Consider the following 25,313-nt stretch of genomic DNA (forward strand, 5'->3'; position numbering starts at 1 on the left):
ATGGGCTATCTGGATGATCTGCTTTTGTGAGAGCAGTCGACACAGGTTCTGAGCTGCAATGTAGCTCGAACCATCCGTCCTAAATATAGCTCAAGCCAGAGCTTTTCTTTCCTAGGAGAAATTTCGGTCTTTAAACTCGAATTCTTCAGTCCCCCCATTCTCCATTTCTGCATAAGTTCTGAGATTGATGCTAACCACTTTTGAGGCAGTCCTATTTTCCCACTTCCACTCCAGACCCTTGCAACTCAACATCCTACCGCGGTGGGACAAGTCAGTCCAGTCCTTAGACAGCCCAATACGCCTGCCGTCAAAAACCAGGCTGTTTCTGGGCCTGGTGACTTAGGAATCCAGCTGTGGAGTTTGGGGGGGGGGGGGTGGCATTCTTCCGATGTCTTGGAAAATCCTCATGATGGCTGCCAGCCTACCCGGTTGGGGAGGAGTCCCAGAAACCCTTTCCATTCAGGCAACTCGGGCATTGGAGGAATCTTGTCTTCCATTCAGCTTTGTAGAGCTTTGGACAATACTGTTGTCCCTACATTGCTAGACACCATGACTGGATTGTGATGGGAGTCAGGAGTCAGTCAAACACCACCACAGCAGTGGTGCACATCAATCATGAGGGAGGAAATCTTGCTGTAGAAGGAAGTGAGCACAGCCCCATGTTCCAGCCTTCTCGCTGTTTACATTACCAATTGGCAAGCAGACTTTCTTAGCTGGCAGTGGACCTCCTGGCCTCTAGATTTAACAAAAAAGATGCAGAGATCCTCTGGAGAAAACTTTGCATGCAATGGTGGCCAATGGGTCCTAAAAGCCTGATGTGTGCCTTTCCTACCCTAAAACTCCTTCCTCCTCTGCTCTGGAGGATCCAAATAAGGGCATTCCAGTGTTCTTCATAGCTCCAGACTAGCCCAGGCAGATGTGGTATTCCGATCTGATTAGTCTCTTGGTAAATGTTCTATGGGCCTGTCCAGATTGTTGGGACCTTCTGTCCCAAGGAATGAGTTACTATTCTACTTTGTTTGCTGGCTTTAAAGCCCAGGTTTCGAGGGTCAGGGGCTTCTCTGAATCAGAAATTCTCATGACTGAAAGCTAGGGAATCCCCTTCCTTGGTGCCAGGAGAGACTCTAATTGCAGAAATTTCTCTGTGGGATGAGTCCTGGCCTTTTTGCGGTTGGTCCTCGGCGACATCAGAGGCCCACTCTGCCCTTGTGATCTTGTTTCCAAAGACTGCTAGCTTCTCATCGCATGGCTCCTCCTGTGTGCTCCCCAGTGACTTGAGTACTAGAATTAGTTCTTTCGGCACTTCAAAAACTGCCCTTTGAAACTATCAAAAGGATGTTTTCCTTTCCAGCCTAACTCACAAGGAGGCATTTATTGTTGAAAAATTTGCTCCATTGCCTGGATGTAGGTTGTGCTGTTCATGTCTTCCTCATAGCGTCTTCCACTAGAAAGAATGACTCTGCCATTCCTATTGGTTCCCGGGAAGGGGAACCTGCCTCTCGTTTCACTGTTTTCGTGGTGGCTTAGACATATCTCCACTTTCAAGCCTATGGGTTTAAGGATCGGGTTCCACCTTTTTCCTGTCAAGATACGCTCTACTAGATCTGTGAGCACTTCTTGGGCTTTTCAGCATCAGGCTACTGTTCTGTTTTTGCACTAGTCATGACATTCATCGCAGTTCATTGAGGGACACAGGTTCCACCTCTCCGTGTCTCCTGATCATGCTCTTTGTACTGCTCCCACAAAACTAAGGCATGCTGGTAGTAGGTTTTTTTTTTTACCCCAGTGTCCAGCTTCTGCTGTAGGCATCAGTGTACGTTAACTAAAACAATCCCTTTTTGTGCAACTTTTAACTTCTTAAAGCTTTTCTCACATTTGCTTTAACTGTGAAAGAGTTACAATGTACATTTTATCTACTTACCATCTTTTTCTTGTAACACTTGAAAACTATAGAAATGCGAAGAAAAGGCTGAGCAAACACAAGAGGCAAAATCAGAGGAGAAACCAGGCCTTGGTCGTGTCATACACTTTTCTAATCTTCCACAATCGGGCTATACTGACAGTGCAGTAATAGAGCTGGCTGAGGCCTATGGAAAAGTGAAGACCTACATACTGATGAGAATGAAAAATCAGGTATGATACACATTTTCTATTCATTCACATGACCTTTGTGGAGTAATGAAAGCAACACACAAACTGTATTTCCAGCTTAGCAGTCAAATTTTAGAAACCCCCACTATAATATATTTGTGTTCCCAATCCTGTAGCATATCTATGAAAAATACTTTTAAAAAATAATTCTTACCAGATTGGATGACTCTTTGGAGCAGTATTATATATAGGACTCTATGGGCAGCTTTGACAGATGGCAATGTAGGGAGAAGGTTGAAACTGGTGGGACAAATCTGAGAGACCATGCTTTGTTAGAACAAACACTTCTGCACACCTAATTTTACAACTGATAATGAAATCTACCAGCACAGTACAGGCATGGTTATATATGACAGTGTTTCTCAACCTTTTTTTAGTCAAGACACCTTGTAAAATTATGGACAGTTCCCGAGGCACCCTTTAAAAGTCTTGAGGCACCCCATTCTAGAATGTGAAAAACTATTCTAATAGTTTTAAATAACGAAGCAACATCCACACATGTAGGACACCCAACATTAGAGGTAATTTATTCTTCCAAAGCAAATACACTTTTGCACACTGGTACGGAGTAGTATTCCAACGTTTCTCTTATCCCTCAGTTTTTCTCAATCACTCAGCTAATGTGCCAAGGCACCCCTGAAGAAAACTCAAGGCACCGCAGGGTGCCTGGCCACCCTGTTTGAGAGAAGCTTATTTATGGCAAACACAACTTCCCTGCCAGCTCACAAACATTATGTAGCAAGGAAGAAGTAAGGTTGTGCTAATCTTGCATCACCAGACACAGGGGACTTCATATTCATGACAACTTGGGTTATGTTGCCATCTTCTAGGTGAAGGGACACTGGCCAAAAAGAGAGCGATCCCTCCTCAGGCATATTTCTTCCCAGCTCAGATTAGCCTCCGCTTTTAACTAGTGACCTTAGGTTATGGATGTGCCCTCCTATGTCTCTGAAAGTGTTCCTTTGTGAACTTTGGTTCCTTCTAATTCCTGGTCTGTTTCTAACACACATGATGTAGTAGAGGAGGGCTTCCTCTGGATTGGTCCTTGCGGCCAGCGGTGCATGAAGGACTATATTCGGACCCCACATCCAAGGGATTTTATGAACCACGATCTCCAGGGTTACAGTGTACCAGGAGAACTCGCTGGCAGGGTGCTTTACAGGTCCAGGGCAGTGGTTACTTGGAGGGGAAGTCGAGTCTCTGAAGACCCTGTGGGACCATGCCTGCCGTGATGGGAGAAGAGAGGGCCCTGCTGGCTATGCAACCTGTACTGTTGAGTGTTTCTGCACCAAGAGAATCTGGTGGCAATGTATCTCCTGGGTGTTTATGATTCATGGGTCTGTTTTGCAGGCGTTCAGAAGGGGCAGAACTGCACTATGATATCAAAACACATGTCTATGCATTTGTGAGCACCATTATTTCAGTTCCCTTGAGCAAGCAGCATCAGTTTTCAGCTCCTAAAGTTCAGTACATTCAGCCTTTCTGCTATTGATACACAGCACTTGCATGGCTTAGCATGCATCTGGGGACACTTGGTCAGAGGAATTGACCACCACTTCAGTGTTCTGGTTTGTGCCTACACTTTGCAAGGGGGGGAGCGGAAATGATAGGGTAGGCTCACACATCCCTCAGGATAGGGAGGTCCCCCTGCACAGTTTGCCCTGGAGCGGCTCCTTGAAGGGGCAGATTACCTCTGAATCCCTTACCCTTATCTGTTTTTCCACTGTCTCAGGGGCACAATCCTCCACTTCCTTTATGTCAAGGAAGGTTTTTTTCTGCAGTCCTTTCTTTTTTTGTGAAATCATCTCATAGGAGTTCTCACTGGCTTGAAACCACTGTAGAATCCTATGGCCCAAGTGCTGTTTGGTGGTACTTCTCAAAGTATGCTGTTACCATTTAAGAAGAAGATGAAGGTAAGAACCGGTGATGCCTTCAGAATCCAAGAAGAGTTTCTTTTGCATACGACCGCCTCAGACTCTAAGCACAAGTCTGCCTCCCAGTTTTGTAAAAAAAATACTTTTGAGCTTGGAAGCAAGTCCTCTTCCAACCAATCAGTGATTGCTTTGCTTTGACAGGGGGACTTCAGGCATCGATATAAATACTATTGCTACACCTCCAGATTTTCTGGCCTCACTAATGGTTTCAGCAATTTTGCAGTTGAGGATCACCACTGTCAGTATGTGGCATTGTCTTTCAGCCTGTCCATGTCCCCTGGAGGCTTGGCTCCTATTTTAAAGTTGTTGAGGACCCAGGGTGTTCCCATTGTGAGTACCTGGACAACCTGCTTCTCAGGGAGCAATCAGCTCAGTAACTGATGAATAATATCCAGCAGGGGGTGCAAGTCCTGGAAAGGTTCAATTAGGTGCTGAACCTTCAAACATTGGTCTTGGTTCTGACTCACGGGGTGGAATACTTAGGCTTAATCACTGACATGGCATAGGCAATGGTTTTGTTTCTGTATAAGAAATGCTTGTCTCTTCTATCCCAGGTGGTGTTCCTAAGGTCATTGCAAAGTACCATGATTTGGGCCTGCATGAAGGTGCAGGAGAAGATGGTAGTCGCCTATTTGATTTAGTCCCCTATGCCTAAGCTCAGTATCCTGTGGGTATGGGACAAATGTCTCTGGATCCACTGATGCATCTGAGTCCTAAGTACAGGTCGGCAGACCTGATCTTGCTTTGGGCAGAACTTCACATTCCATCCCTTTCCGCTGTTTTATATATTATTGGCATAGAAAATTACTTTGAGCCATCAGAATCTGAATCCAGTCTGTGATGAGGGTAACCATATGTGGACAAGTTTGTGTCCTGAACTAGGTATAGTCGGGCGTTTTGCATTACATGTCCTGATAACTCATCGTGATAATTTTTCCCCAATCTCTGCCTTCCCTCCACTACAGCTTCTTTCTCTTGGTAAATCTCTTATTACAGTCATGAATTATACCAGAATGGCCAGTTTTGTTGAAAGGTCTGATCTTCTATCCTCCTTTTATAGTTGCTGGCTTTATTGGCATGGCATATAGTCCCTACACTCCTCAAAGCAAGAAAGACGACCTCCATGAAGGTGTACTACTGTTAATGGAAAGCCTTTTTTTGCCTGGTGTGAGACTCATATGTTTCATTCCTAACAGAGTATGCCTTGGGACACATCTTGTCTTTTCCCCAGGCTGGTATGGAGATGTCCTTGTCTGAGATGTGATAGGTCTCTGTAACACATTATTTGTTAAAATCCTTTGTGCAGGGCATCACATGAATTGTTCTGCCTGTCCAGTCCCCCTTTGTCTCTTTGAGACCTTAACTTGGTCCTCTCTGTTTTGCAGGCCTTTCCTTATAAACCCTTCTGAGAAATTGCCGTATGAACCTCTCTGAGAAATTCCCTTGTCACTCCTTACATGCAAGGCTGTCTGTTTGGTTGCCATTACTTTAACTCACAGGATTTCTGATTTGGCTGCATTATTCTGGTTCTACACAAGGTTAAGGTGGTGCTGAAGCCTCTGTGCGTTTCCTAACCCAAGGTGGTTTCTTCATTCGACCTGAATCAGGATATTGTGTTGCCATCTTTTTGTCCTAATCCTAAGTATTCTAAGGAGAAGGCGCTTTGCTGATTGGCGGCTGTTTAAGCTGTTTGAGTTTACTAGTGTCCTCAGCTGATGGACATCTCCTATGGAGAAATTTTCTAAACTTTTTTTTTTTTTTCTTCTTCTCTGCTTTGACTGACACTTTTTTATCAAGATCCAACTGCTCATTGTGTCAGGACTTACTTGCAGTTTCTTCATCAGTTACCATTGATATACATCTTGGGAACTATACCTGGCCATGGGGACTAGCCTGTATTGTTTTACTTTGGTCCCCTGCGTTTGTTGCTCACCTTGGAATGTGGTGCAATTATTCTAGTTAGTGGCATGGTGCTGTACAGGTTCAAGGCTGTGGCACCCAGACCCTATAGACCCTTTTGTTGGTATGGCATCGGTCAGCACCTCGGTTATTGCAACTTCTTTCCCGGACATGCTAATACCCTTTCATATTGAGGAAAGTGAGATTGATGCAGAGGATGTTTCACCTCCTGCATTTATTGAGGTACATGCTAAGGCTTCACACCATGTGTTTTCTACTGTGGGCTCACTTACTGATGTGGTGCATACTAGCTTTTGCCTAGCAGCACCGGAAACTCCTCTGACTTAACAAGCGCCTATTGGTACTAAACAACTGGTGCAGTCTAAAAATAACTTTTTTCGTTGCACATACAAATTCATGCAATTGTTAATGTTCAGATTGTTAAAAAAAACCAAACATGTCATACTTACCTGCTCTGTGCAATCGTTTTACACAGGACAGCCCCGATCCTCCTCTGCTTGGGTCCCCCACTGGCACTCCTGGCTCCTCCCTCATGCTGAATGCCCTCCCCCCCCCCCAGTTAAGTAAGGCATGTTTGTTATATAAAAAAAAACCCAAAAAACTCAGAACCTTTACAATCACTTTAGTATGTATGTGCAAAGTAAGCGTTCTTTCTAGACTGTGCCTCAGCCAGTGAGGAGGAAGAGACCCGAGAGCACATCGCTGGATCGATGATTCCTGAGAGGGAGAGAGTGCAGTGCTGCTGCTCTCAGGCACAGAGCTGGATCGAGATCGGGCTCAGGCAAGTATTTGATTGAAGCGTAACGTGTGGGGGCACATATGCAAACTGTTGTAATGCCTACACCGTTCACCTGATTTGGATGTAAATACCCTCACATTAAAGCTGACAGTCTGCAGTTAAAGCACATCTTGTTCATTTCATTTCAAATCCATTGTGGTGGTGTATAGAGCCAAAAATGTTAGAATTGTGTTGATGTCCCAATATTTATGGACCTGACTGTATATATTTCGGGACAGAATACTGTGCTATGATTTATTATTATTATTGTAATACAGTATTTATATAGTGCCAAAAGGTTTGCTCGGCGCTGTACATTGTAGTGGGGGACAGTACATTGGACAATACAGTAACAAAACAATACAGGAGGGGTTCAAGGGCCCTGCTCTTTCGAGCTTTAAGTGAGGGTGGGGTAGGCTTCCCTGAAGAGATGGGTTTTCAGGGTGCCCCTGAAGGTGAGGATGGTAGGTGACAGTCTGATGGATTGGGGTAGTGAGTTCCAGAGGATGGGGGAAGTCCTGAAGAAGTCCTGCAGTCAGGTGTGGGAGGAGGATTCCAGGGAGCTAGAAAGTAGGAGGTCTTGTGAGGAGCGAAGAGTACGGGTTGGGTGGTATTTGGGTATCAGGTCGGTGAGGTATATTTTGGTGAATTGCATACTAAACAATATGGTAGTGTGACCAGAGCACCCCTACCCAAGGAAAGGAGGTTATTAAATGATCCACGCGGAGTAATATGGGTTCAAAGATTACAAACAGTATTTTATTCGATCACATGGATCATAGGGAGGTTAAACATGAGCACGGTGTACATATCAAACAATTAAAATCATTTTAAAAGCACTTGGCGTCCTCATTTCTGGGTCATTTTGGCAAGTAGAGTACCATATAAGGCAATGTAAGGTAGTGGTGTGGCTTTGGTTCTAGGTTTCCATAGATCTCCAGCTTGTATTAGGATAAACAATATATTCGGTAAGTATATTTTCAGTATGAGCCAGGGTGTGTAGAATAGCCTTCTGGCCCGTGGAAACTGGAACATTTGTAATCTTTGAACCCATATTACTCCGCGTGGATCATTTAATAACCACCTTTCCTTGGGTAGGGGTGCTCTGGTCACACTACCATATTGTTTAGTATGCAATTCTTTTTGGGTTTATGGATCCACACTTACATGTTAAGTGAGTCGGAGATATGATTATGACACTAGCTATCAGTGTCATTATAGGTGGCTTCCCTTAGTCTATTTTTGTGATATATTTTGGTGAATAACTGTTTATATAACTGCTTGGTTATAACTGTTCCCTATTGTGGGGAGTTATTAATGTGCAACTTCAGTAAAAAACATAATTTAAATTAAGGCCATGGAGGTTTCAAAGTAGCTTATGTGGCCTTACACAGTTGCTGTTGCGATACCATTGAAAGATTTTTCACTTACTGAGCAAAAGCTTCTCAAAGCTGAGAAGCCTTCTAGAATCACAGAGTAGTTTTAATGTGTGCGTGTGCATTTACTAAATTTTTAAAGCATTACAGCAGAGGAAAAAAAACACAAGCAGTGAATTCTTATTTGCTTTCTTTTGGTCCGTTAAGCTGTTGGCACCAACAGTACGCAAATATATGCGGCCTCTCCACGACTGAGCCTTGACACCGAGCGGCCGCATATTTGCATATCAAAAGTAAACAAACGTGCTGAGAGCAGGCTCCCAGCCCAGTTACTGGCACCTCACGGAAAGGTCCTTATCACAACTTGCAATCTGGACCTTTCTGATCATGTGACTGCTGTGACAGCCAATCATGGCTATTATATGACCCTAAACCCCACCCCGTCTCCTGGCATCACAAACCTCTTAAAGGGCCGGGATGCGTCGTCCTCAAGGGGTTAAAGTATTTTGTTATATCCGTTAGAAGAAAAAGTAGCCATTGATTGTGTCAGAAACGCAGAGCTATCCTGCCTTCACTTCCTGTTATCTCAGAAAGAATAATTTGCCTTCCCAGTCCTTATTTTGGGATTACAGAGTGATTACCTTTACGTTGTAGGAATGGGAGCGTAGATGGGCCTGAGTAGTTTGTCAAGAGAAAACCAGGCAAGTCTGACACCACTAGATAAAAATGCTGTGTTGTCAGCTTACAACAGGATTTAGGAGCGGAGTGCAATTCTGGTAGATAAACATGTACTTTTTTTATAGTGATCGAGGTATAATTTGCAGACAGAGATCTTCCTGATGATTGCAGTGAAGGGAGCAGGCACCTATACACCATTCAAGGGTGCAGTGAAGGGAGCAGGCAGCTATGCACCATTCAAGGGTGTAGAAGCATTGTCCGAGAAGAGAAGAAGCACCGCTCACTAACCCAGTGCATGAATATATGGATGAGTGTGGCCTCAGCCACTGCTACTCCAGCCATGTCCTTCCGACATGTTTTGCCCTACACACAGAGGTGACCAAGCCCCAGTGTCTGGGGTGAAACAAGTCAGAGGGCGTGGCTGGAGGGGCACTGGCCGAGGCCACACATCTACATACTCGTGCACTGGGTTGGTGAGCGGCGCTCCTGCCTTTCTCTGAAGGTACTTTTCTATACTTTAGGAGTCTTTAAATAGATAAAACATGGGGAAATGTGCATCTGTGCAGAGAATGTACTGCATAAACTTTTAAAGTGAAACGTCACTCTGTTATAATTGACTATTTTTAATCCTTATGCTGCTAGCAATAGTAAATAGGAAAGTATATTGTATTTACTTTTATTTTTTTTATTTTCAGATTTCTTCAGTTACTTCCTGGTTTCCAGGCCTAGGCACATTGGCAAATGATCTAGGAGGGGAGGAGGGGCTTTATCAGCTAAGCACACTCTCCTGCCTGCATTCCTGAGCTAGGAGCAGATGAATTCCAGGAAGTAAATGCTTCATCAATTATCTGCCATTACTCAAGATGGCCACGCCCAGAAATGCTAGGGGGTGTTTTTCAAAGTGATTTCCAACAAAATAAAGCATGAAGACCCAGATGGATGGGTGTGTTTGCTATGAATATTTACAATTAATGAAATAGCGTTTTTGGTTTCTGGCAGAAGGGCAGTAAAATATGGCAGTTGATCCATATTTTAATGCTTTCTGACCGCCTATCTCAAAATTTACATGGCAAAGGATTGAATTTACATGCCATGGCTGCGATGCTTTTCCTCGTGGCAATTCTAGCTTGACATGCAGAGTTGACAGGCTGCACCACCTGTCAAACTTGCCCACTGAAGTCAAACTGTGCTGCAACTGCTTGCCAGACAAGGCTATTGCAATTGCAGTGCAGTAATTCTGGTGCAAAAAATCTCCCCGGGGGAATAAAAAACAGGTGTGTGGGAAGTGGCAGCATCATCCCCTGAATGCCTGTAAGCCAATGCTTACAACGCCTGTAAACTGCTGTCTGAAAAGCGTTCTACTACAGAATACTTTTCAGAAGGCAGCAAAGTCTGCTGCACATGTGAAAGGGGCCCAAGAGTTGAAATTACCTGTGGGGAAAAAATCCCTTAAAAGGAGGTCATTTTGCCAAAGTAGTTATGCACATTCTAACAGTACCTGACCAATTGTTCACTTTTAATTGCTGTTACATGAGTTTGCTGCAGAGATTGTATTGATGTTTTTTTCCTGAAGGCTTTTATTGAGATGGAGAGAGCTGAAGATGCACAAGCTATGATAGATCAGTGTGGCAAGCTTCCGCTAATCTTCAAAGGGAAGAATGTTAAAGTAGGCTTCTCTCAGCGGTACGAGAAACTTGTACTAAGGGTAAGCATTAATCTACTGTTGAAACCTTCACACTTCTTGCTTTTGCTTATTATTGGTGGACTCGGCTGGAGCTTTCTCTGTCGGAGGAAGATGACATACCTTATCCACCTTTCCATTATTATCTCCTAAGTTTAGATGAAACACTTCTACTGAACAGAACCAAATTGTTTCTTTTCACAGAGAGAGACTTGCTCATGATTCCATCAAGCAGCAGCAATCAAAATGTAACAAACCAAATGTATTTCCCAGCACACAGTTGGCAAGCAAAAAAAAAAAAAATTTATGTTTAATGATAAGCGTTACAAACCGAGGTTTTAGTTGCACCAAATTTGCAAATATATGTGAGAGCTGCACTGCTTCCTTAAGGCCTCTCTGCATGGTGCAGTCCTAACTCTGAGAGTCTCCCTGTTGGGGCATATATAGAAATGGAGAAATTAAGGGCAGGGTTGCCTGGTGGGAGCCCATTCCTCCTTAAAGGTTTTGGACACACCAGAAACCTAGTAGAATACAGTGGCAGCTGAAATCATCTAATGTGTCCCCAGGCCATATCCAGCAAGCTAAAAGAAAATAGCAACTGCACCAGTTTATAACTAGCTTTTGGACAAGGGGCACGTGGAAGGATTTTTAACAGAAAAAAAGCGTTTCCCAGCACACTTACCAACTAGCCAACAAGCCGCATCCTGGGTTACTGGAGGAGAACACTTTTCTGTAGCCTTATGCACCTATACTGGTAAGAAGCAGGTTTTAGTTCCACTTATTCATAGCTACTGAATGATAGATTGAGGTAAGAAAGGAAATTCAAATCCATTAAAGCTGTAGGGATGGCTATCTCAGAGTGGATATTGTGTTTGACAGGAAAAATGCTGATGCCTAGATTCCTTTGCAAGATCTGACAAGCTCCTACCATGAAATTGGTCGGAGGACCACTTAATGCATGTTTAGCTACTAGGTGAATTTGTTATCCACACTTGCAAATCAGAAATTATTTTTTACCCCAGATTCTACTTTTTTGGGGTCTGCATTCTAATTTTTTGGGGTTTTTTATCTTTTTAGATTCCAAAAACTTCAATAGACAAAGAAAAGGGCAGGTAATTACTTTAATTCATATTTCTGTACTGTGAAATTATGGACATTTTTCATTTAAAATGTGTACCGTTGGTAATAGAAGTGGGCTTAGTGGCTTTGTTTACAGATAGATATTACGTATTTAACCACTTTCGGGCCGCCCTCCCGCAATTTACTCTGGACGGGCAGCAGCTACAGGACCAGCGACGTACCCATACATCGCTGGTCTTTTGTCAACATGGGGGTGCTGTATGGCCAAGCGGGCACGCAACCCTACTCACCCCCACATCTGCTTTGCCCACCAGACACAGCAGAATGAGAATCTCAGTAATCGGGACCCGGTGATCGCTATGCCATCACATTGACAACAAAGCTTTTATGAGTGGATCATGGATCAGCCCTGTTTGCTACCAGCACTAGCGTTTAGCCCCTCCACTGTTTTTCATGAAAGATTTTTATCAATTGATTGTGGGCCAAAGCAATTTATATGCACAATACCTCGCTGCCCACCCAAATTCAGCTCTTGTCAGACAATTCGCATGGAAACCTATCACAATTTCTGAATTTAAAACTTTTTTTGGACCTAACCCTCTACATGGGCATTACAAAAAAGAATGAATTGCGGTCATATTGGTCCAGAGACCCGATTCATCATATGCGTATGTTCTATGCTGTTACATAAATGCCCATGTTCTACGCTGTCACATATATGCCCAACATGGACCAGCAATGTACTGGTACATTGCTGGAATTTGAGTGGCTATACCAGGATGCCGCCTGCAGCTGGTATAATTTTTTTCAGCTGGCGGTTGTCTTTTGTGTAAAAGAAATCCTAGCCGCTAATTAGCTGCTGGATCATTTTTGGAAGCAGCAGGAAGGGACTCCCCCCATCCCTCCCGCCACCTTCCAAGGTTTTCTTCGGTTCTCCTGTCCCATCGGGGAACCCAAAAATGCAGTTGGCAGTTTCGGTGACTTACAATAGAGCTGATCGGAGATTGGAATGCCTCCAATCATCTCTATGGTCTAAGAGATCAGGAGCTGCATCTCAACTCTTCAACCTAACCTCATCTTTTGCCTTAACACAATGGACACAGTCCTCCACTCACTCTGATGGGAATACATTAGACCATGTTTTCTCCCATCGTTGCACTCCCTACAACCTCACAAACACCCCCTTTCCTCTCTCTGATCATAATCTCATCACCTTCACAGTGTCTTCATCTTCAAACACCTATCCTTCCAAGCAGCAAACCATTACCTGCAGAAACCTTCACAACTTGAACCCTGCTCTTTTCCACTCTGCAACTGACCGCCTCTATGACAGAATCTCTCCCCTGTCCTTCCCTGACCTGGCCACTGCTGTCTACAACAGTTCGCTTTCATCCACACTAGACTCACTTGCTCCTCTAACAACACAAAGCATCAGGCCCCGACCATTACAACCTTGACAGACTGACAACACCAGAAATCTTAGACGACATAGTTGTGCGCAGGAGCGATTGTGGCATAAAACCAAATCTCACCAAGCTTTCACCCTATATAAATCTGCTTTCACTTCCACCCAGTACCTCACTCACTGCTTACGAGATTGCAAATCATTTCAAAAACAAGATTGATGCAATTCGTAGGGGCATCTCCACTGCACAGACATCCATCCCACTTGGCATACCTTATACTAAACCTCCTCAACACTTTCCTCTTTTGACCTTGCCACTACCGACGAGGTCACTAAGATTTTCTCAGAAGCCCGTCTCACTACCTGCCCCCGTGATCCTGTCCCCTCACAACTACTATGTTCACCCTCTTCCATCCTATGCTCCCTCACTCACATCTTTAATCTCTCCCTCCCCTCTAAAGCATGCACACATCACCATACTTAAAAAGCCCTCCCTCGACCCCACCAGCCTGAACTTAAGACCCATCTCCCTGCTTCGGTTTACCGCTAAACTCTTAGAACGCTTAGTCTACAATCGCCTGAGCTCCTACCTCACTGACAACAACCTTCTTGACCCTTTACAGTCTGACTTTCGCTCACTGCACGCCACTGAAACTGCCCTACTAAAACTCACTAATGAGCTACTAACTGCTAAAACCAATCGCCACTACTCCGTACTCTTACTACTTGACCTCTCTGCGGCTCTTGATACTGTTGACCATCCCCTCCTCCTCAACTCCACTCTCTTGGCCTCCGAGACTGCTCTCTCCTGGTTCTCCTCCTACCTATCGCAGCGCTCCTTCAGCGTTACCTATAACTCTGGCTCCTCCTCTCCACTCCCTCTTTCTGTAGGGGTCCCTCAAGGTTCTGTCCTTGAACCCCTACTCTTCTCTATCTACACCTCCTCCCTTGGTCACTTGATAAATTCCCATGGCTTTAAGTACCATCTCTATGCTGATGACACACAAATCTATCTTTGTACTCCTCACCTCACCCCTTCAGTACTAACCTACTAAGTGGCATATCGGCATGGATGTCACTCCATTTCCTCAAACTCAATCTTTCCAAAACTGAGCTCCTAGTATTCCCTCCAGCCCGTGCCCCCTCCCCTGACTTCTCCATCAAGATCAATAACACAACCATCAGTCCCTCCCCTCATGCCAGGGTGCTAGGTGTAATCCTAGACTCCCATCTGTCCTTCCAGCCTCAAATCCAATTGCTGTCCAAATCTTGTAGACTTCACCTCCGCAACATCTCCAAGATACGCCCATTCTTAACCTCAGAAACTACTAAGCACCTTATTCACTCCCTTGTTATCTCTCGTCTTGACTATTGTAACTCCCTCTTTATTGGCCTACCTCATCGCAGGCTATCCCCTCTTCAGTCTATCATGAATGCTGCTGCCAGACTCACCCACCTTATTAACCGTTCTTTATCTTCCACTCCTCTCTGCCAATCCCTCCACTGGCTTCCCATTGTCCAACGGATAAAATTCAAAACATTAACATATAAAGCCATTTATAATTCTGCGCCAAATTACATCACCAATCTTGTCTTCAAATATCATCCAAACCGCTCTCTCCGCTCCTCGCACGACCGCCTGCTCTCTATCTCCCTTGTCTCCTCCTCCCATGCTCGTCTCCAGGACTTTTCCAGAGCTTCCCCCATCCTCTGGAACTCTCTATCCCAATTTATCAGAGTATCGCCTACTCTGCTCACTTCTAGGCGATCTCTGAAAACCTATCTCTTCAGGGAAGCCCATCCTGTCCTCAGCTAATAATGGAATCTTCTACTTTTCCTACCACAGTTACTACCTTTAGTACAACTAGCCCCTCCCACTTAGATTGTAAGCTTCAAGGAGCAGGGCCCTCCTAACCCTCTTGTTTTGAACTGTATTGTTGCTGTATTGTGTCCCGTTGTAAAGCGCTGAGCAAACTGTTGGCACTATATAAATCCTGTATAATAATTATCTTTAAATAAATGCGCTCAGCTGCTGAGCCTCAGTGGTATAGAGTAGCAGCCATTATCTGGACCCACCCCTATGGATTACAGTTGCTAGAGGGAATATACACTCACCCAGGTTGAAGACTAGGACAGGCTTGTAAGATGCATGAGGTTACATTGGGTGAAATATGAAGTTGCCAGTGCCAAAACCTGCAAAACCAAAAGTGATGGGGCTAGGGTCCTGTAAAGTTCCCAAATCTCTTCTGATCTATTCTCAAACTCCAAAGGAGGAGCTCTCCAAACAATTTGGCCCATCCAAATAAGGTGCCCCCCCCCCCCTGAAAATGGTTTGGGGAAAAAATATCCAATGGAGTACAGCTTCCACAAAATATGATTATCCCAGTAGTGGACACTTCTGGGTCTTATTTGAATAAAACTCTTACAGTCCCAATGGGCATTGTACCAAGGTGTAAGATCCCTGTGGACAAAAATTTTGAGTCTCTCCTAAGGTGTCCTTTTCTTTGGCAAGTGTGGCCATGCAACCGGTTATTGCATTTATTGGGATCTGTCAAGCCTTGCTGGTCTGGACCAAGCATATGGCAAAAGAACCTGGAGCCCTGATAGGGATGGCTCACATTTTACCACCAGTACCTTTCTGTTCAGTGAGCAGGGCCCTCCACCTGGTTTTGTTGATCCTTCAGTGCCCACCATTTGAGCTTGTTCAGGACATTCTTCTCCCCCTCCTTTTATGCAATGTTGCCTTTCTTGTGGAGGGTGTCTGAACCTTCAGCCCTATGTCAGGAACCATTTCATGTAGTTCACAAGGACAAGGTTGTTTTGAGGCCTCAGAATCCATTTCTGCCTAAAGTGTGTTTCCAATTTTGCAGCCAAATTAAGAGAACACCTACTCCATATTTGTTACATATCCCCATTTAAAAATTGCAGCTTAACTTTTTAAGATGCTCCGTTCTGGACCCTTCAGCAAAGAAAAATTCTGCATTTGTTTTCTTTATTTATAAAGGGGCTGGGTAGCTGTGTTTGCCATAATTAAACTTTCCTATCCATAAATTAAGAAAACCGGGATGTGGTCACTTTATTGTGGCTCCCCCTGCCATTTTTGTGTGATTCAGCAATTGTTTTTAAATTTGGTGGTTTTTCCACTCTTATCTGGACTTTGTCTCAGAAAGGAGTAATTGTGTCTCCTTCCAGATGATGTGCTTCCACCTGAAACTTCTAGAACCTCTCTTTCCCAGAGGCAAAAATGTTATATGTCCTCTTCCTCCTATATCCTGTTCAGGAATCCAAAGCGGAACCTCCTTACTTGAAAATAAGGATGAAGGTACTGAGGACATTGGTTATGTAGCAGAGGATTTTTCCTCCCTTGCAGCTTATGAGGTACAAAATATGGCTTTGCGCCAAGTGCTTTCCAATGTGCACACTAATTGATGCAGTGTGCATTAGTCTTTGCATAACACCTGATTCTCCATAGCCAAAACAGACCCCTATGGGTACTAAGGGATTGGCTAAGTTTGAAAAGATTTTAATACACCACAGATTGTGCACTTTAAGGACTGGCTTTGCCCTGAAAAACATTTATAGTTCTAAGCTTTTTGCTGTTATTTAACCTATAAAAAAGCATTTAAAAAAGAAATGGTCTATTTCTGTAGTGGGCTAAGCCATTTCATTTCTCAAACACCTTACAGTTCTTTTTGAGGCTGCTCCTTCTTTTAAGAATTTAGTTGCTAGGCATTTTGAAGCTCTTCTAGGTCCAGCCCTGCTGCCATCAACTGCTGCCTTGTCTGTTTGCCGTATAATGGCTAACTGGTCAAGCACATGAAGGGAGGTGACCTGTCAGGATCATGAACCTTTCTTTGTGTTGATGCTCTTGAAAATGTAATTTTGACAAGTCTCAAGAATCTCTTTTCTCTGCACACATGCACAGGATTTTATGGCTAAAAGCTTGGTCTGCTAAATATACTTGTAATTAATGCTTTCTACGTGTACCCATTGATGGGCAACCACTCGACAAATTTACCAAGGAGGTTACTGAATGTATGGTATGTCTACTCCACAAGAAAAAACCCAATTCCCCAAAATAAAGGGGCACATTCCTTGGAGGGGGGTGTCTGATGGCACTTGTGAGATGTCAGACCAAAGAAAGGCAGATTTTTTTACTTGTCTTGCACCACCTTTAGGCACAAAGGGTGATTGTACCAGTTCCTTTAAATTGGTTTCAAGGTTTCGATTTCAGCCTCTTTGCAGTCCGAAATCCAAATGGGGGCACCCTCCCAACACTGGACTTAAAATCAACAAACAGATTTGTGTTCCAAACTTTTGGAAAGAATCTTCCCTCAGACAAGGGGAATTTCTTGCATCAGTAGAAATATAAGATGCTTATCTCTATATTCCCATTACATCAACATTTTGTGCATTTTGCTGTCTGAAATGAACACTTCCTGCTTGTGGCACTACCATTCAAGCTGTCCTCTGCACCCTAAGTAGTAAAGTTTTTGCACCAGGGCAGTTCTATCACTGGTTACCTGTATGACCTCCTGCTGAAGGACTCCTCAGCCAAGACCTTGTCTGTTCAAAGTACTATGCTGTTCCTTCAAATCTTTTGCTGGATAATCCACTTTACAAATCCATCTGGTGTACCTGGGCCTAGTCTTAGACTCTAATTCCCTCAGGAGAAGATTGCCTCCCAAAGGTCCAGTTCTTGGTTGCTCAGGTTATGACAATTTTCAATTTACTTATACATGAGTCTTTTGGGCCTCATGGAGGCCTTCATGGAGGCAGTACCGCTTGCACAGTTTTCATTCCATACCCCTTCAATCAAACATCCTAAAGACGTGGAACAAGCAATTCCAAGCCTTGGATTGCCCAATGCTTCTGTCCTGTCAGGTCAAGATTTCTTTGTGATGGAACTCCAATCCTGCTCTGAAATTGGGGAAGTCATTCCTTCACAAGGCTTGAAACATGGTAACGACATTAAGTGAGCCTTAGAGGCTGGGATGGAGTTTACAATTCATTGACAGACTGTTCACAGGACATGCTCCCCACAGCAGTCACAACTACCCATCAACATTCTGGAGCTGCCATCAGATTGTCTCTCTACAACATTGGTCCTCCCTTTACAAGGTCACCCAGGTAGAGCACAAGTGAACATTGCCACAGTAGTGGCCTACGTAAATCATCAAGGGGGCACCAGAAGCCTAGTAGCCTTGAAAGAAACAAATTTAATATTCTCATGGGCAGAATTTTGCATTCCAGCAGTCCACATTTTAGTTGTCAGGCAGATTTTTTTACGTCACCAATGCCTAGAGCCAAATGAGTGGTCTCTGCAACAAGAGATCTCTTAAAATCTCTGTCAAGGTATGACCTCCCAGATTTCACAAAAAGCTGAACAAATTTGTAGCTAAGACCAGGGATCCTCTAGCCTTCACAGTAGATGCTCTGGTGATTTCTTGGACTCAATACTAATTGCCTTCCTACCCATGAAGATCCTCCCTACATTGCTGTGCAAGATGGAGGAGGATAAGGGTTCCAATGTTTCTCATCACACCAGATTGGCCCAGAAGAATGTGGTATACAAAAAAACTTAGATTTACGGTGGACAAGCCTTGGCCCCATCAAAACAGACCAGACTTATAGTCCCAGGCCCCTTGTTCCCGCTTCTCAGTCACTGGCTTTAATGGCATAGCTGTTGAAACCCAATGCTTAAATGATAGGGGTAGCTCTGACTCAAACATTGCTCAATGCAAGGAAATCCTGCTCCTGCCAAATTTACATGACAGATTTTCTTTACATGGTGGGAGACCAGAAGGCTTTAACCCTAAAGCAGTGGTCTCCAAACTGCAGCCGGGGGCTGGATATGGCACTTTGTTTGTCTTTATCTGGCCCTGGGGGCACTATTCCACAAATGATTGGCCACCATTCCTCCCACTGACCATGTCAATGGCACTGTTCTTCCCATTGATACCAACAATGGGGCCGCCTTCCTCCCATTAAAACCAATGATGGGACATTGTTTATGCCCACTGATGCCAGGGCATTTTCTACTCCCACATGCCATAGTCTGGCCTCCCTAAAGTCTGAAGGACAGTAGACTGGCCCTTTGCTTAGAAAGTTTAAAGACCTCTGTCCTAGGGAACATTCTATTACTCATATTCTGGCTTTTCTCAAGTCTGATCTTGACCAGCATCTAGCCCTGATTCCTCAAGTGACAGGTTTCTGCTTTATCCATCCTCTTCCAAAAACCTCTTGCCTCGCAGTCCCTTATCAGGACTGTCCTACAAGGGAGTTGCTGATAATATTTTCCAAATTCAACCTTTTGTCACCTTGGAATCTCAACCTAGTGCTCTTTGCTCTTTTGAGATCTCCCTTCCCCTTTTGAACCACTTACGGGAATTTCTTTGGAAGACCTCACCACTAAGATTGCCATCTTGGTTGCCTTTGCATCTGTTAGATGTGTTTGAGTTAGAAACTCTTGTCTTGTGAGAGGTGATCAGGGTTTTTTTTTTTTTTTTAACACGGTTTTGCTTATAACTGTTTTGCAATAGTTTTAATTGTCACCAATGGCTTGCTTACTATTGTGATGATGTGATTGGCTACAGGTAACTACATGGTACAGGGTGCCAGGTACCATGAGATGACTGTGGGCCAATCAAAACATCACAATAGTAAGCAAGCTATCATGAATGGAAGCTATTCATGACAGTTTTGCTAACATCTAATGATATGATTGGTCATAGCGATCACATAGTACTCTGGCTGCTCACATCGGCCAGGTACTGAGCACCGTGACACAGCAGTCTCAGGATTGTGCCACTGCGCACCTCAGGTACACGCTAGTACACTGCGATGTATGGGTATGTCGCTGTGCCTGGGAATTGCGTCTGCCTACTATTGGCAGGCGGCAAGTGGTTAAATAATCTATTACATCTAACACTTGCCTCCCTCCAGACTGGTAATGCTGTTTTAATCTGTCCCCTGTGGGGGTACTCTTAGGCTCCCTCTCTTGAACACCTTTCTCCTGGAAGAAAAGCAGCTTGGAAAACACGCCTAAAGCCTGGTTAGCCGTTAGTGGCCGGGTTCCAAACACCGTGATCCATTGTGTCCTCTGGACACAGCAGTCACAGGATTGTGCCACTGTACACCCCAGGGGCTCACTAGTGCACATGTGCAGAGCAACGTATGGGTACATCGATGTGCCTGGGAATGCTGCCCGCCAGCAGTAAATGTAGTGTTGGTGGGCAGCAAGTGGTTAAATCTTCTAGTACATCTAACTTGTGATGGGTCGAACACCCCCGTGTTCGGTTCGCAGTCGAACTTTCAAACATAATGAACGTTCGACTGCAGACTTCAAACTCATTGCAAGTCTATGGGATTCCAACTTCTCAATTCAAAAGTTTGTATTTTGAAGGCTTATATGCAAGTTATAGGCCAGAATTTTTTTTTCAAAGTGCAGTTTTTAAAGGATTTTTATTTTGCATTAAAGTAAAAAAAAAAGAAAAAATTCTTTCAAATATTGTGCTTGTGGGGTCCGCTTAAACTACCTGCAAAGTTGTACAGCTGTACAATGTATGTAAAAAGACATTCTTATAGGAAAAAAAAAAACTGCATGGGGTCCCCTCCCTAATCCCCCACAGTAAAGGTTTTTTTTTTGTTTTTTTAAAGTGCGTGGGGTTTCCCCTAAATACTATACCAGGCCTAGGTAGGACTCTTAAGAGTAACCTCATCCCCAAAAAATGGGGGAGGGGGGAAGCATGGGGTCCCTCCTAAATTTCTATCAGACCCTTCAGGCCAGGAAAGGGGAGGACGAGAGTGTCTGCCAAACCAGCCCCCCCCCCCCCCGCTCCCCTGCAGATGGGGACAAGAAGGGCCTCTTCCCCACAACCCTTGCCTAGTGGTTGTCTGTCGGCAGGGGAGTCATTAGCATCAGGGTATGCCATTAAATAAACCCCCTAAAAAATGGTTCCAGCATTGTAATCCATGATCAATCACAGCATCCAGCGCTGTCACGACGATGCCGACTATCCAAAATAAAAAAGACCCGACGCCCACAGACCCATGCGCACCCGCCGATCACTCGGCGCAGTCTGATATTTGTGAGTCAGACATAAACATAGTGGTGACGTCAAAAGTCCGGTGTCTTTACTTTTTTTTTTCTCAATATTAACCCTTTAGTGAATCGGTAGGTTACTCAATCACAAGGGGGGGTGCCCCCTTACTTAAAGGGGTACCCTGATGCTAATGAGCTCTCCTGCCCGCAGACCCCCATAACCACTGGTCAAGGGTTGTGGGGAAGAGGCCCTTGTCACCATCCCCATCGGCCCTTGTCCCAATGTCGAGGGCATGTGACCTAGTAAGCTGCAGGATGGAGGGAGGGGGCTCTTGTTCATCTTCCCCCTTTCCTGGTCTGCAAGGCCTGTGCTCGGATCAAGGATCTGGTAAGAATTTAGGGGGGACCCCATGCTCCCCCCCCCCCATTTTTTGGGGGGTGGGATTCCCTTTAAAAGTCCTACCCGGCCGCCTGGTAGGGCTTTTAGGGGGAACCCCACACTTTTTTTTTTTTTTTTTTTTACTGTGGGGTCCTTCCTAACCTTCCTACCAGACCTAAAGGGTCTGGTAAGGATTAGGGGGGACCCTGTGCTGGTTTTTATTTTGGTTTTGTTTGATTTTTATTTTTTGCAGGGAGATTATTTTTCCCTCTGTCTTTAGCAGTATCCAGCAACACACTGCATAAGGCTGCACTGCAAGCAGCCTTGTATAGTGTGGGGAGTTGACTTAGTCATGAGCCATGATTGGTCAATGTCACCCTGACTTTGGCCACTCATGGCTTTCACAGTGCATTGTGCTGTGATTAGCCAAAGCATTGTACCTGACCTGTGGTCAGATGCATTGCTTTGGCCAATCATGGCTCAAAATGCACTGAATGCAGTGCATTGTGGGGCGCTCGGCGGGCCCTTACCGTTCGTTTGTTCACTAAACACACGAACACTGGATGTTTGAGTTGCACTTCAGTGCAGTTTCAACTGCAGGTGGTGTGCCATTAAGATTAATGGCACCCGTCCGTGGGTCCTCTGTTTTGTGTGCGGGTGGTTGCAGCTGCGGGTTCTGTAGCGACTTCCACCCACACTAGTGCGAACCGAGCGTCCTACAGGAGGTATGTTGCTGGCCAGATCACCAGGTTAACAGAGGAGAAAAAGCTTAAAGGAAAATTTTTTAAAAATTGTAAATGTAATTATTCTTTGGAATTCTTCAGTTGTGAAAACACGTAGAACTCATTTACACCAGATGCAGTTGAACGCATTTTTAAATGCATTGCACAAAATTAAGCATTATACAAAAAGATGGAAATTTTTGTGAGTCTAGTTCATAATTGTAGTGTTTTCATGTACGTTTTTTACTTTTTTAAAAAGTACAGCATGCTGCATTTTTTTTTTATATGTAAACATACTAGAACGTACTGCAAACACCTATCAATACAACTCCATAAAAAAATCAAAATAATGCCTAAAAAAAAAAAACCCCTGATGCACCACAAATGCATAAATGCATGTAGAACTGCACACGGAATACATAAAATGTGGTGTAAATGAACCTTTCATTTTGGCTATACTTATTTTTTTTTTTAAGGGTGCTAACTCTTTGTTGGTCATCCTTATTGTGACTTCACTGCCTAGGGTGTCACTACATTGGAAAAGGAAGATCCCTAAAGTGGTTAGCATGTACAATAACGTGTAGTTTTGGCACTTTATTCTAATGTATGGTTTAAAAAAAACCCCAAAAAACAGTGGCATAAGCTGGTATTCCACTTCTGCAGGAAAAGATCACATTCGCCAGATCAGAAGAATGATGATAAACAGAAGCAGCTTAAGACTGACAAATCGGAGGCCAATGATACAGACAGGTCCTCCCAAGTGGTCACCACAGAAGATAATGATCCAACCACCGAAGAAACTGATCTGACAGACCTCGTTTCTGACTCCTGTGAGGTCGAGCTTGTAGATGAGATGGGGGATGAAGAAGCAACTGCCCTCCTGGAAACGAGCAGCTCTGTAGAAGATGGGGCAGAGGTACCTGACCTTAGTGACCTGGTTCAGAAAGAGATGGGCAAAAATGAAGGAGAGACCCAAGAGCTTTTGTCTTTGATTGCTGCTGGTTTAGAGAAGGTATAAATGCATCTTCTAATTATAAAATCTATACAGTGGATATAAAAAGTCTACACACCCCTGTAAAATGTCTGGTTTCTGCGATGTAAAAAAATTAGACAGATAAAGCATTTCAGAAATGTTTCCACCTTTTTAATGTAACCTATAAACTGTACAACTCAGTTGAACAACAAACTGAGATCTTTTAGGTGGAGGGAAGTAAAAATAAAAGACTAAAATAATATGGTTGCATACGTGTGCACACCCTTAAACTAATACTTTGTTGAAGCACCTTTTTGATATTATTACAGCACTCTTTTTGGGTATGAGTCTATCAGCGTGGCACATTTTGACTTGGCAGTATTTGCCCACTCTTCCTTGTAAAAACACTCCAAATCTGTCAGATTGTGAGGGCATGTCCTGTATACAGCCCTCTTCGGAGCACCCCACAGATTTTTGAATGGATTCAGGTCTGGGCTCTGGTGGGATCATTCCAAACCTTTGATCTTTTTCTGGTGAAGCCATTCCTTTGTTGATTTGAATGTATGTTTTGGGTCGTTGTCATGCTGAAAGATGAAGTTCCTCTTCATGTTCAGCTTTCTAGCAGAAGCCTGAAGGTTTTGTGCCATTATTGACTGGTACTTGGAACTGTTCATAATTCCCTCTACCTTGACTAAGGTCCAAGTTCCAGCTGAAGAAAAACAGCCCCAAAGCATGATGCTGCCACCACCATGCTTCACTGTGGGTATGGTGTTCTTTTGATGATGTGCAGTGGTGTTTTTGCGCCAAACATATCTTTTGGAATTATGACCAAAAAGTTCAACCTTGGTTTCATCAGACAATAACACATTTTCCCACATGTTTTTGGGAGACTTCAGATGTATCTTTGAAAAATTTAACCAGGCTTGGATGGTTTTCTTTGTAAGAAGACTCTTACCACTCTACCCCATAGCCCAGACATATGAAGAATACGGGAGTTTGTTGTCACATGTACCACACGGCCAGTACTTGTCAGATATTCCTGCAACTCCTTTAGTGTTGCTGTAGGCCTCTTGGCAGCCAGACCAGTTTTCTTCTCATCTTTTCATCAATTTTGGAGGGATGTCCAGTGCTTGGTAATGTGTACAAATAAAACTTCAGTGCAACAAATAACTCCTCAAATTCCTGTGTATACCAGTGCTGCTGACACTTACATGCGTTTCCACACACAAAAGATATGTCATAAAATAGTGCCGCGCATATATCTCTATAACCTCATATATAAATTAAAGCATCCAAACCATGTGATTATGTAACAATAGTGAATACACTGACTACAACTTAAAAGGCCATAATGTGTGCCTGATCCGTGCGTTTATAATTTGTTCCCAAACAGGTGCTTTTTATTGCTTATATCCCCATATATTCCTATAGGAATCCTCCAGAGACATACATATATACTCTCACCTCCCTTTTATGACACAAATTGCATAGGTCTATTACCGCCTTTCCCTTAACCCGGGTAGGTATACTGTGTAGATGACTCCACTTTCCTCCTCACTCTGCTGCAAATGGTCACGTCTCCTCTTTATCCCACATATCCTCTGCATATGTAAACAGAAGCGCTTGCCATAGTGTAGTATATAAATATAGCATGATTTGTTAAAAAAAAAACAAAGTGCACTCACATTTAAAAGTGTCTTGCTGGGACACCACCGTAAAAAACCCTGTTATGTATTTTCTTTTCAAATCTTTTTTTATTAGAGTTTTTTATAAAAGTACACAAATACAAGGTTCAGGTTAGAAAGCGGTACACACCTCTCTTGCTCAACATCACATATCAAATACAATCTTAAGATTGCTATATCAGACCTAAAACGGCCCAAGGGCCATGAATAAAATATACATCAACTATAAGGAGCAATAGGTGGAGGTTACATGTCCAAACCAAATGCCTACACATATAGCATACTGTACTTGCATAGAATTTTACTAATATTAGTCATAGTTAACCCGGGTATACGGGCCCATCCGAACCAGACCTCTTGAGAAGATTACGTATAACAAATGAGGAGGAAAGAGGAAAGGAGAAGAACAAACAACTTAGGTGCCAGAGGGTAAAGGAAAAAGAAAGATAGTGTAAACCAAAGTAACCCTAAGGGGAAGGAGGTAACAGAGCTCACATAGGATTATTT

General features: G+C 43.8%; 1 pseudogene across 1 annotated transcript in view; it reads left to right on the plus strand.

Moving 5' to 3' along the window:
• Window positions 1-25,313, plus strand: part of LOC149452327 (matrin-3-like) — a 106,228-nt pseudogene that overhangs the window by 64,525 nt on the left and 16,390 nt on the right. Inside the window, exons 8-11 of the transcript XR_016314891.1 lie at window positions 1,954-2,133; window positions 10,411-10,542; window positions 11,596-11,630; window positions 22,812-23,132. The product of XR_016314891.1 is annotated as a matrin-3-like (transcript). The remainder of the gene's footprint in view (window positions 1-1,953; window positions 2,134-10,410; window positions 10,543-11,595; window positions 11,631-22,811; window positions 23,133-25,313) is intronic.

This window comes from Staurois parvus, unplaced genomic scaffold (genome assembly GCF_062004578.1).
Source record: "Staurois parvus isolate SC_StPar_1 unplaced genomic scaffold, SC_StPar_1.0 ptg000479l, whole genome shotgun sequence".
In the NCBI taxonomy this organism is placed as follows: Eukaryota; Metazoa; Chordata; class Amphibia; order Anura; family Ranidae; genus Staurois; species Staurois parvus.